The sequence below is a fragment of the Zingiber officinale genome, chromosome 5B, assembly GCF_018446385.1.
Source record: "Zingiber officinale cultivar Zhangliang chromosome 5B, Zo_v1.1, whole genome shotgun sequence".
Classification (NCBI taxonomy): Eukaryota; Viridiplantae; Streptophyta; class Magnoliopsida; order Zingiberales; family Zingiberaceae; genus Zingiber; species Zingiber officinale.
Genome location: NC_055995.1, coordinates 80372443 through 80382314, shown reverse-complemented (window position 1 = coordinate 80382314; position 9872 = coordinate 80372443).

Genomic DNA, 9872 nt, shown 5'->3' with positions numbered 1-9872 from the left:
TCGAGTAAGAAAGTGAGTCAGACTCTGACTTGACAAATGAAGAAGAACTGGTCAACATGGTCCGGAGACTTCTGATGAAGAAGAAATTCAGAAGAACTGCCAAAAAGACACCTCTCAACCAGACCCAAAACAAATCAAAAATGATTTGTTATGGATGCAACAAGAAGGGGCATTTTAAAAATGAATGCCCAAATTGGAAGGAAGAAAGGCCTAAATCAACAAGATGAAAGAAGGTTCTTCAAGCGATATGGGACGAGACTTCTTCCAACGAATCTGACACGGAGCAAACAAAGCATTCGAGCCATCTTGCATTTATGGCAAGAAATGAAGATTCCGACTCCGAGTCCGATGAAGTGTACGAGTCTGAGATCGACATTGATTCTGAGAGAAGCCACGGATCGGAAGATCCAAATATGGTAACGATTTATTCTAAGTCTAACTTGCTTAAAGTAGTTAAATGTTTGTTTAAAAAATTATCAAAATCTAAAAAACAAAATAACTTGTTACTTAAGGAAATAGACCACCTTAAGCAGCAAGTTAACTTGAGTGACTCGACTAACCAAGTTCAAGCCGGAACTTCAACTCAAGTTGAAAAACTTGAGGAAGAAAATTCCGACTTGAAAGGTCAAGTCGAGTGACTCAAGAAAACGTTGGAAAGATTCAAACTAGGATCCAAGTGTTTGAATATGATACTTGGATCGCAACGAGCCGTGTACAACAAATCAGGACTTGGTTATAACCCTAAACAAATAAACAAATCATACTTGTCATTAATTAGTCAAAATGTTATAAGTCAAGTCCAAGCATGGGTCCAAACAAAACATTTAACCAAACCAATTAAACCAAACCTATACTTAATCCCTAAGAGTCAAATTCATTACTTAGATAGACCTTATCTAAGCTATGACTCAGGGGGAGCAACTAGAAAGACAATTCAACCAACATGATTAACGAAACTTATACACTTAGGATTAGGTTTACTTTATGCTTAGAACGGTTAGATAAAAAAGGTTTACCAAACCCTGCAACATAGCATTGGAATGGATTGGGATGATAGTACGTCAAAGAAACTTTGTCGAAGGCATGTCTAGGCCGAATCTTGTGTATTCTACCTGGTGCACTAGACTTAGTGGATCTGACCGAAGCTACCCCAGTCAAACATGGGCTAGTTAGACCAAAATTTAGTATTAAGTTTTTTGAGCTGGAACAGTTTGGAAAGTCTTTAGCAAGTGGTCCACCGTTGATACATAAGAAGGTCATATGCCTCGCCACTGAATTGAAAACTTATCCTTAGGAAGCCTGCTTATTAATCCAAAGCTAAGTTTGAATTTAACATGGGTTCAACAACCTTTTTTAATAATTCAATAATTAAATAACTTAAAAGTAATTAAATAGTTAATTAAAATTATTTCAAAACTTAATTAAAATTATTTTAAAACTTAATAAAAAATTATTTTAAAACCTAATTAAAATTATTTAAAATTATTTTAAAACTAATTAAAATTATTTTAAAACCTAATTAAAATTATTTTAAAACTTAATTAAAATTATTTTAAAACTTAAAACTTAGTTAAAATTATTTTAAAACTTAAAACTTAATTAAAATTATTTTAAAACTTAATTAAAATTATTTTAAAACTCAATTAAAATTATTTTACAACTCAATTAAAATTATTTTAAAACTTAATTAAAATTATTTTAAAACTTAAAATTTAATTAAAATTATTTTAAAACTCAATTAAAGTTATTTTAAAACTTAAAACTTAATTAAAATTATTTTAAAACTTAAAACTTAATTAAAATTATTTTAAAACTTAAAGCTTAATTAAAATTTTTTTAAAACTTAAAACTTAATTAAAATTATTTTAAAACTTCAAACTTAATTAAAATTATTTTAAAACTTAATTAAAATTATTTCAAAACTCAATTAAAATTATTTTACAACTCAATTAAAATTATTTTAAAACTTAAAAATTAATTAAAATTATTTTAAAACTTAATTTAAATTATTTCAAAACTTAATTAAAATTATTTCAAAACTTAATTAAAATTATTTTAAAACTTAATTAAAATTATTTTAAAACTTAAAACTTAATTAAAATTATTTTAAAACTTAAAACTTAATTAAAATTATTTTAAAAACTTAATTAAAATTGTTTTAAAACTTAATACTTAATTAAAATTATTTTAAAACATAAAACTTAATTAAAATTATTTTAAAACTTAATTAAAATTATTTTAAAACTCAATTACAATTATTTTAAATACTCAATTTAACCAACCTGAGTCAATAGCTGTTATCTTGTGGTAGTTAGTTTCGTACAACGGTTGGACATTTCATCATAAGGACTTTTTTCTTAGTCTTTTTAACCATGCTTGGACTTTTTAGGTTGTCATCATTTTTAGGGGGAGCTTAGAGCTATATTTTTAAAGTCTATTTTACAAAATCATTTTTGAAAACTTCTTCAAAATATTTCAAAACATTTCAACTTAGTGGATATTTTCATAATTTTACACTTCTCAAATTTTTTTTTTGTTTTTCAAAATTATTTTATTTTTAAGCTTTCTAAAATCTTAACTTCAAAAATTTTCAGATATTATTAATTTGGTGAAATTTTTTTAAACTTTTAACATCCTTAACTCTAAAAAGATTCTTCATGTTTTCAAAACTCTATTCTTCTTTCAAATCTCAAATTGTTTCAAAGTTTTATACATATTTAAAATGTGTTAGAATTTTTCTATTTGCTATGTTTCTAACACTTGTTACAACTTTTAGATGTTCAAAACTGTTATATTTTGAAAACTTGTGAAATTTAAAAGTTCAAAAATAAACTAGATTGTTAACTTTACTTTTTGCACTCAAAGGTTTTCTTTTTTACTTGGCTTTATGGTTATCCCCATGTGTGCCAAAGGAGGAGAGATAGTGAATTCAGGGGGAGTTATTTAACTCAGGGGGAGAGTTAAAAGTTAAATTGCTTGTTTACTTAATTTTTTGCATATTTTAACTTAACTTTGAACCTTGGTTGCCAAACATCAAAAAGGGGGAGATTGTTGGTGCAAGTTGCACCAGAATCAAACCTAAGTTTTGATGTTGTTAAAGGTTCAAGTTAAGTTTTATTGTGATCTAACAAGTTGACTGAGTGTGCAGGCTGTTTACTCAATCGGAAAGACCTAGTTGGAGGCTAAGCAGGAGAAATCTTAACAGATCGTGGAACCCAGGTGCAAGTCCAAGTGGGTTGAGGGGACCCGACGCTTGGCGGTGCGATTGAGAGGTCTAGAGGACCGAAGATCAAGGAAAAGTCCTGGCGAGCTGATCAAAGCTAAGTGAAAAGTCCAAACTAGATCTGGAGGATCTAAGTTTGGCAGGTAGGTTGAGGCAAACAACTAGAGGAGCGACAGTGAGGTTGGGTTCTCGTAGGGAACAACTTTAGATCGCTGATCCAACTAAAGAAATCAGGAAGGTTTCAAAGTTGAGATCAAGACAGTTCTACTGTCTTTTATATTACTCATGCATTATAATATTATTATTGTGCTAACATCTATTTTGCGGGATTCTTTTCTGTCTAACACTGTGTTGTAGGACTGGTCGGATCGGTCAATCGAACAGGAGGATCGGTCGACCAAACAAGAAGAAATCAAGTCAGTGGTTAGATCAGACCAAAACATATCAGAGCCCGATTAAAGTTTGATCGGTCGACCGAACATTAAGATCGGTTGACTGAACCCTGATGACTCAGCACAGACAGCAACGATCAGGAGCAGAAGGAAACTACACTGATCGGTCGACCGAACCGAATAATCGGTCGATCGGGCAATCAATATTAAATGCATAGTAAATGCGAATCTCGGCAAATCTCGACGAACAAGGAAGGAGCTTGTTCGATCGACCGAACAAAGGGATCGGTAGACTGAACCCTTAATGGATAAAGATTGAATCAGCAATCGGATCTCAGCCAAGAAGGAAGGGAGCTAGTTCGGTCGACCGAACACAGGGATCGGTCAACCGAACATCGATGATCTTATAAATTGAAGCTCGAGGTCTAAGGCTGACAAGGCAATCTATTATGGTTCAATTCTGTACTAGTGCTGCTCGTGCGACTGCTCTACAAGTCCTCTACACGCAAACAAGTGTCGACCAAGCTTCAACTCTTATATACAGTCAGTATACTTTATTGTTTTTGTATTGCACTTAATCTTATATAAGATAGTAGGTTGTTACTATCTTATATCATTGTATTTTGTACGCATTACTTCTTTCCGAGGTTTTCGGGAAGAAGAATCTTAGTGGATTGCTCATCGATGCGGTCAAGGACCGCGGACCTTCGAGTAGGAGTCGACCTAGACTCCGAACGAAGTAAACAAGTTTGTCTCTCTTTTTTACTTTTCGTTGTGCACGACTCTGCTTTCAAAGAAAAAGAGAAGTTTTAAAAAGGCGCGATATTCCCCCCCCCCCCCCCCCCCCCTCTATCACACTATCACACCCATTCGATCTATCAAGTTAGACTAGGGTTTCTCAATAAGTTGATTAAATGAATAATTTCATTAAAAGGATTTATCTTAGAAAGTTGTTGTTGCTCCGATACCCAAGAAAACCCTTGTGTCTCGCCACTGCTTGGAACCCAATTTTTTAAATGTGCATTTAATTAACTGATGGTCAAACCTAAAACTAACACAAAGTCAAATTATCTTCAAAACTTAACTAATTTATCTCACAAAATTATAGGATACATTGGTTGAACAATTAAATCATGTGAGATGATAAAATTCAAATTAAATTAAATTCAAATTAAATTAAATTCAAATTAAATTAAATTCAAATTAAATTAAATTAAATTAAATTAAAATTCAAATTAAATTAACATAAAATTAAGCCTAGTGAGTGAAATTAGGCAGATGGAAAGTCTTGGTGAGTGAAGCTAGACAGATGGAAAGACATGGTGAGTGAAGCCAAGCACGTGGAAATCTAGGTGGGTCAAGGTTGACCAGACACCTGGTGTTAGGAAGTCCAAGTAAGTCAAAGGAGGACTGGACACTTGGCACGAGATGGTAAGTCTAAGTGGGTCATGGAGGACCGAACACTTGGCACGAGACGATAAGTCCAAGTGGGTGAAGGTTGACCGGTCACTTGGCACAAGGAGAAAAGTCCAAGTGGGTCAAAGAATTATCCAAACACTTAGTGAGGAAGTCCCAGCAGGTCAAGGTTGACCAGATGCTAGGCATGAGGAGTTCCAACATGTCACGATTGACTGGATGTTGGATTTGGGGGCCCTAGACTTGAGAGTAGGCAAGTTAGAGTTGGTCAATTTGATTAGATGATCAAATTGGACCAAGCCCAATTGATCAGCCGATCGATTAGGAGAATGTTGTGATAAACAGTAGCCCTATCGATCGACCAATCGATTGGGAGCCTTTATCAAAAAATGTAGATCCGCTACATTAACTACCCCCCTAGTGCTGACTCCACGGATATGGAGGGAGGTACATACAGGTACACAGGCGTCAGACACATGGTGGGGTAAACCTCAGATCGTCAGTTCTTGAGAATCGACCCCTAGCCATTACGCCAGAGATGCCATGCACCCACCGTCTGTGCTACGCCCTGGGGGCACGATTGGGAGCCTTTATCGTGAGCACATAATGCAGCCCAATCGATCAGTCGATCGAGTAGGCACCGCCAATTGATCGGTCGATCTATTGGGGCTGGAAATCTCACGCGACATGAGAAAGGCTGAATCGATCGGGCAATCGATTCAGGCCTTTTATAGTGAGAGCACAGAGGCGCTCTGAATCGATCAGCTGATCCATTCAAATCTCCCCAATCGATTGACCAATCGATTGGGATATGACTGTTGCGCATGATGCATGTTTTGGATGGCTGAGATCGCTGAAATCTGACGTGGCAATCGATTGGGAGGAGGCTCAATCGATTGGGAGCCCTAGAAGCGCAGATATAAAGGCGACGATGAGTTCAAACGCTACATCTTCTTCGACCAGCGCTTACACAATTGTTGGTGCAACATCCCTCAGGTCAAGGTTGACCTGGTTGACCAAGCTTGAGTCTTGGTTTGGGTTTCGATGTTTGACAATACAAGATTGATTGAAGAAGAGTCAAGTAGGTCAAGGATGACCAGACATTTGAGCTGGAAAGTCCTAATTGCGATGTTAGGCAGAAGGAAAGACCTAGTGAGTGAAGCTAGGTAGTGAGGAAAGTCCTAGTAAGTGAAGCTAGGTGAAAGTCCTGGTGAGTGAAGCCAGGCAGAAGAAAATCCTGGTGAGTGAAGTCAGGTGAAAATCCTAGTGAGTGAAGCTAGGTGAAAGTCCTGGTGAGTGCAGCCAGGTGAAAATCCTAGTGAGTGAAGCTAGGTGAAAGACCTGGTGAGTGAAGCCAGGCAGAAGAGAAGTCCTAGTGAGTGAAGCTGCAGATTGGAAGTCCTGGTGAGTGAAGCCAGGGAAGGGGAAATCTAGCAGGTCAAGGTTGACCAGACATCTGGTGAAAGTCCAAGTAGGTCAAAGGATTGACTGGATACTTGGCACGGGGAAATCCAGATGGGTCAAGATTGACCAGACATCTGGTGAAAGTCCAAGTAGGTCAAGAGATTGACCGGATACTTGGCACGATGAAGAAAAGTCCAAGTGGGTTAAAAGGATTGACTAGACACTTGGTGAGGGAGTCCTAGCAGGTCAAGGGTGACCGGATGCTAGTCATGATGTACCAACAGGTCAAGTATTGACCAGATGTTGGTTTGGGGGCTTGGGACTTGGTTTTGGGCAAAAACCAGAAGCCGAATCGATCAGCCGATCGATTGGCTGGAGCCCAATTGATCGGTCGATAGATTGGGGTGTCCCTGCGAGAAGCCTTCGTCCCAATCGATCAGTGGATCGATTGGGAGGAACCCGCGAGCGCACAGAACGCCTCTGGATCGATCAGCTGATCGATCCAGAGGTCCCAATCGATCAGTGGATCGATTGGGAAGGTGCTGTATGTCGCGATAAGCCCTGGATCGATCAGCCAATCGATCCAGGCGAATTTCCATAGCACAGAGGCGCTCTGGATCGATCCGTGGATCGATCCAAAGTCTCCCCGATCGATTGGGAGCAATCCAATCGATCGGGATCCGACCGTTGGCGCAAATAAAGGCTGTTGGCGTGCGTCTTCTCCGATAGTTCTCCACTGTTTCATCTCAGATCTCTCGCCACCTCCTCCACAGCGCTCTCAAAGCTCAGATCGCCAGTTCTTGAAGGATCTTGGAGGTTTTCCAAGTCAAGAGGCGGATCAAAGTCAAGAAGAGAAGCTAAGGTTAGGGTTTTCTGTACTCATTGTAAGCTTTGCGCTTGTATTTTGTTTCCCTTCCCTTTCTTCTTGTATTGAGAGTCTTGTAGGGCTTCTCCGCCTTTAGTAGTTACCATAAAGGAGAGTTTTATTAGTGGAGGGTGTGTGAGTAGGTGTGGATCCTTGGATTAGTCACCTCTTGTGAGGTGGATACCAAGTAAACCAACCGTGTTAGCGTTGTATGCTTTTGTTTCTGTATTTTCCGCTGCGCATTTTTGAAGAAACAATCAATGCCAAGCACCGAGCACACGACGAGCTATTCACCCCCCCCCCCCCTCTAGCTACTTTTCGGTCCCAACAAGTGGTATCAGAGCGAGGTTGCTCTTCACCGGAATCATCGCCGGAATGGGCAAACAAAACAAGCAAAGCTAGAGGGTGAAGAAGTTGGAGCAAATTCATCAAAGTCAAAAAATTCAAGAAGCTCAACTTCAAGATGCAATTCCAAGATGGACTTGGATTTGACACAAGGGTGGCTCCACCATACACATCTACTAGTTTCGATCTTTGAAAATCAAGGATCGAAAACTTCTTAATGGTGGAGATAGAGCAATGGTTTGCTCTAATGGAAGGCTTCGAGGCTCCAAGAAATTCAAAGGGCAAAGTCCTCAAGAAAAGGAATTGGAGCAAAGAGCAAATCCAAAGATGTGAGGTCAATGATAAAGTGACCAATCTTTTGGTCAATCTATTGCCTAGCCACATTCTTGGAAAAATTGGAGAGGTCAAGGATGCCAAGGAGCTTTGGAGCAAATTGGCATCAATTCATGAGATCTCCTCCACTGTACCGAATCAAGAGGAATCCAAAGAGGGCGACTCATTGGAGCAAGACCAAGAGGGGGATTCCGAAGTTGAGAGATGCTCAACGTCTGAAGAAGAAGAAGTCCAAGAAGAAGCTTCATCTTCAAGGGAATGTAATGAAGGGAACAAGGAGGGAGCATACTCCTTGTTCCATGTACAAGATGATGAAGCCTCCACCTCTAAGATTGAGGGGGAGCAATCCTTGGTGACGCCAGATCAAGAAGAAGGAGAAGCTTCTACATCCGGGTCAAGAGAAGAAGAGGAGGAAGAGGCTTCCACCTCCACAAGTCAAGCAAAATCAAATGGTGGAGTATCATCCTCGGATCAAGAGGAAGCCTCTACTTCCAAGTCAAATGGAGGAGCAAGTGTCGTCCCTACACATGAAGGTATAAACATTTCAATAAATAATAAAGATCATATTATTTGTTTTGAGTGTAGGGAAAAAGGGCACTACAGGAGCAAGTGCCCTAAATTGGCCAAGAAAAAGGGCCAAGTGGCACTAAAGGGCAAGGTAAAGCCCAAGGAGACCATCCCCACAACAAAGAAGAGCAAGGAGCATATTGTGTGCTTCTCTTGCAATCAAAAGGGGCATTACCGAAGTCAATGCCCAAAGGGGAAGAAGGTGGTCAAGGCTCAAGGAGGAAGCTCAATTCAAGCGGGAGCCTCCAAGGTAAAAAGAAAGGTAACTTTCATTGAGCCTACCCCTTTAAATTATGGTAAAAAGCATGATAATTCTAATCTATATCATTTTAATGCTATTTACCATGAAAATAGGAAGCATGATAGCATTAAGGAAAAATATATAGCTTATCATGCTAAAACCTCTCAACCTAGGTTTAAAAAGGTAGATAGAAATTTAGGCAAGAACCCTAAGGATTCTAGGTATTTGCCTAAGAAGAAGAAAAATCAAGGTTTTAGTGAAAAACCTAAGGTTGAAGAATTATGGCAGGAAAATCAAGTCTTGAGGTCAAGACTTGCTAATTTAGAGAAGACCCTTAGAAAAATCACAAATATGACACAAGGGTCTAAGGGTAAAAATCTAGGGCTAGGAGTATCAAAGTCATCCAATTGTCATAGAGGTTTGGGATACAAACCAAAGGCCAAGAAGGATGTAATTTCCTATCATAAGGTTCCATATAGTTATGAAACCAATCCTAGGTCTAGTGGGCAAGCCAAAAACACTAGGGAGGTCATCCCTAAGAGTATTTTTGCAATAAATGTGACTAAGGCTTCTAAGAAAGTCACAAACAAGGTCACTAGGAAGGTATCTAGGGAATTTATCCTTAATGAATACCTAGAGCATCCAAGGAGCACCAATAGGTTTTGGGTTCTTAGAGCATCTTCTCTACCCCATAGATGGGCTAGAGAGTGTCAACTCTAAGAAGAAGGGTAGTTAACCCAACTTTGAAGAAATTGACACTCAATAACATTTTCAAGGTTATTATTAACCTTTGAAAATGAAATGGATTTATGATTTACTCTTTGAAAGAGTAAAATGTGCCAAATTGGAGAAGTATTGATTTTATTTTAAATTGGAAAAATTTGAGAAAACATAAGAACTACCAAGTTGGGATTTTGGTATGTTCTTAGGAAATTAAAGGCAAGCTAAGCCTTAATTTAAAGTGCTACTCTTGTGGAAAAGTGAAATTTGCCAATATTTGAGGAATACGCTTAATTTCAATTGGAAAAAATTAATCAAGAAAATTAGAAATGCCAATATAGGTTTTGGCATTTTCTTGAAGCACTT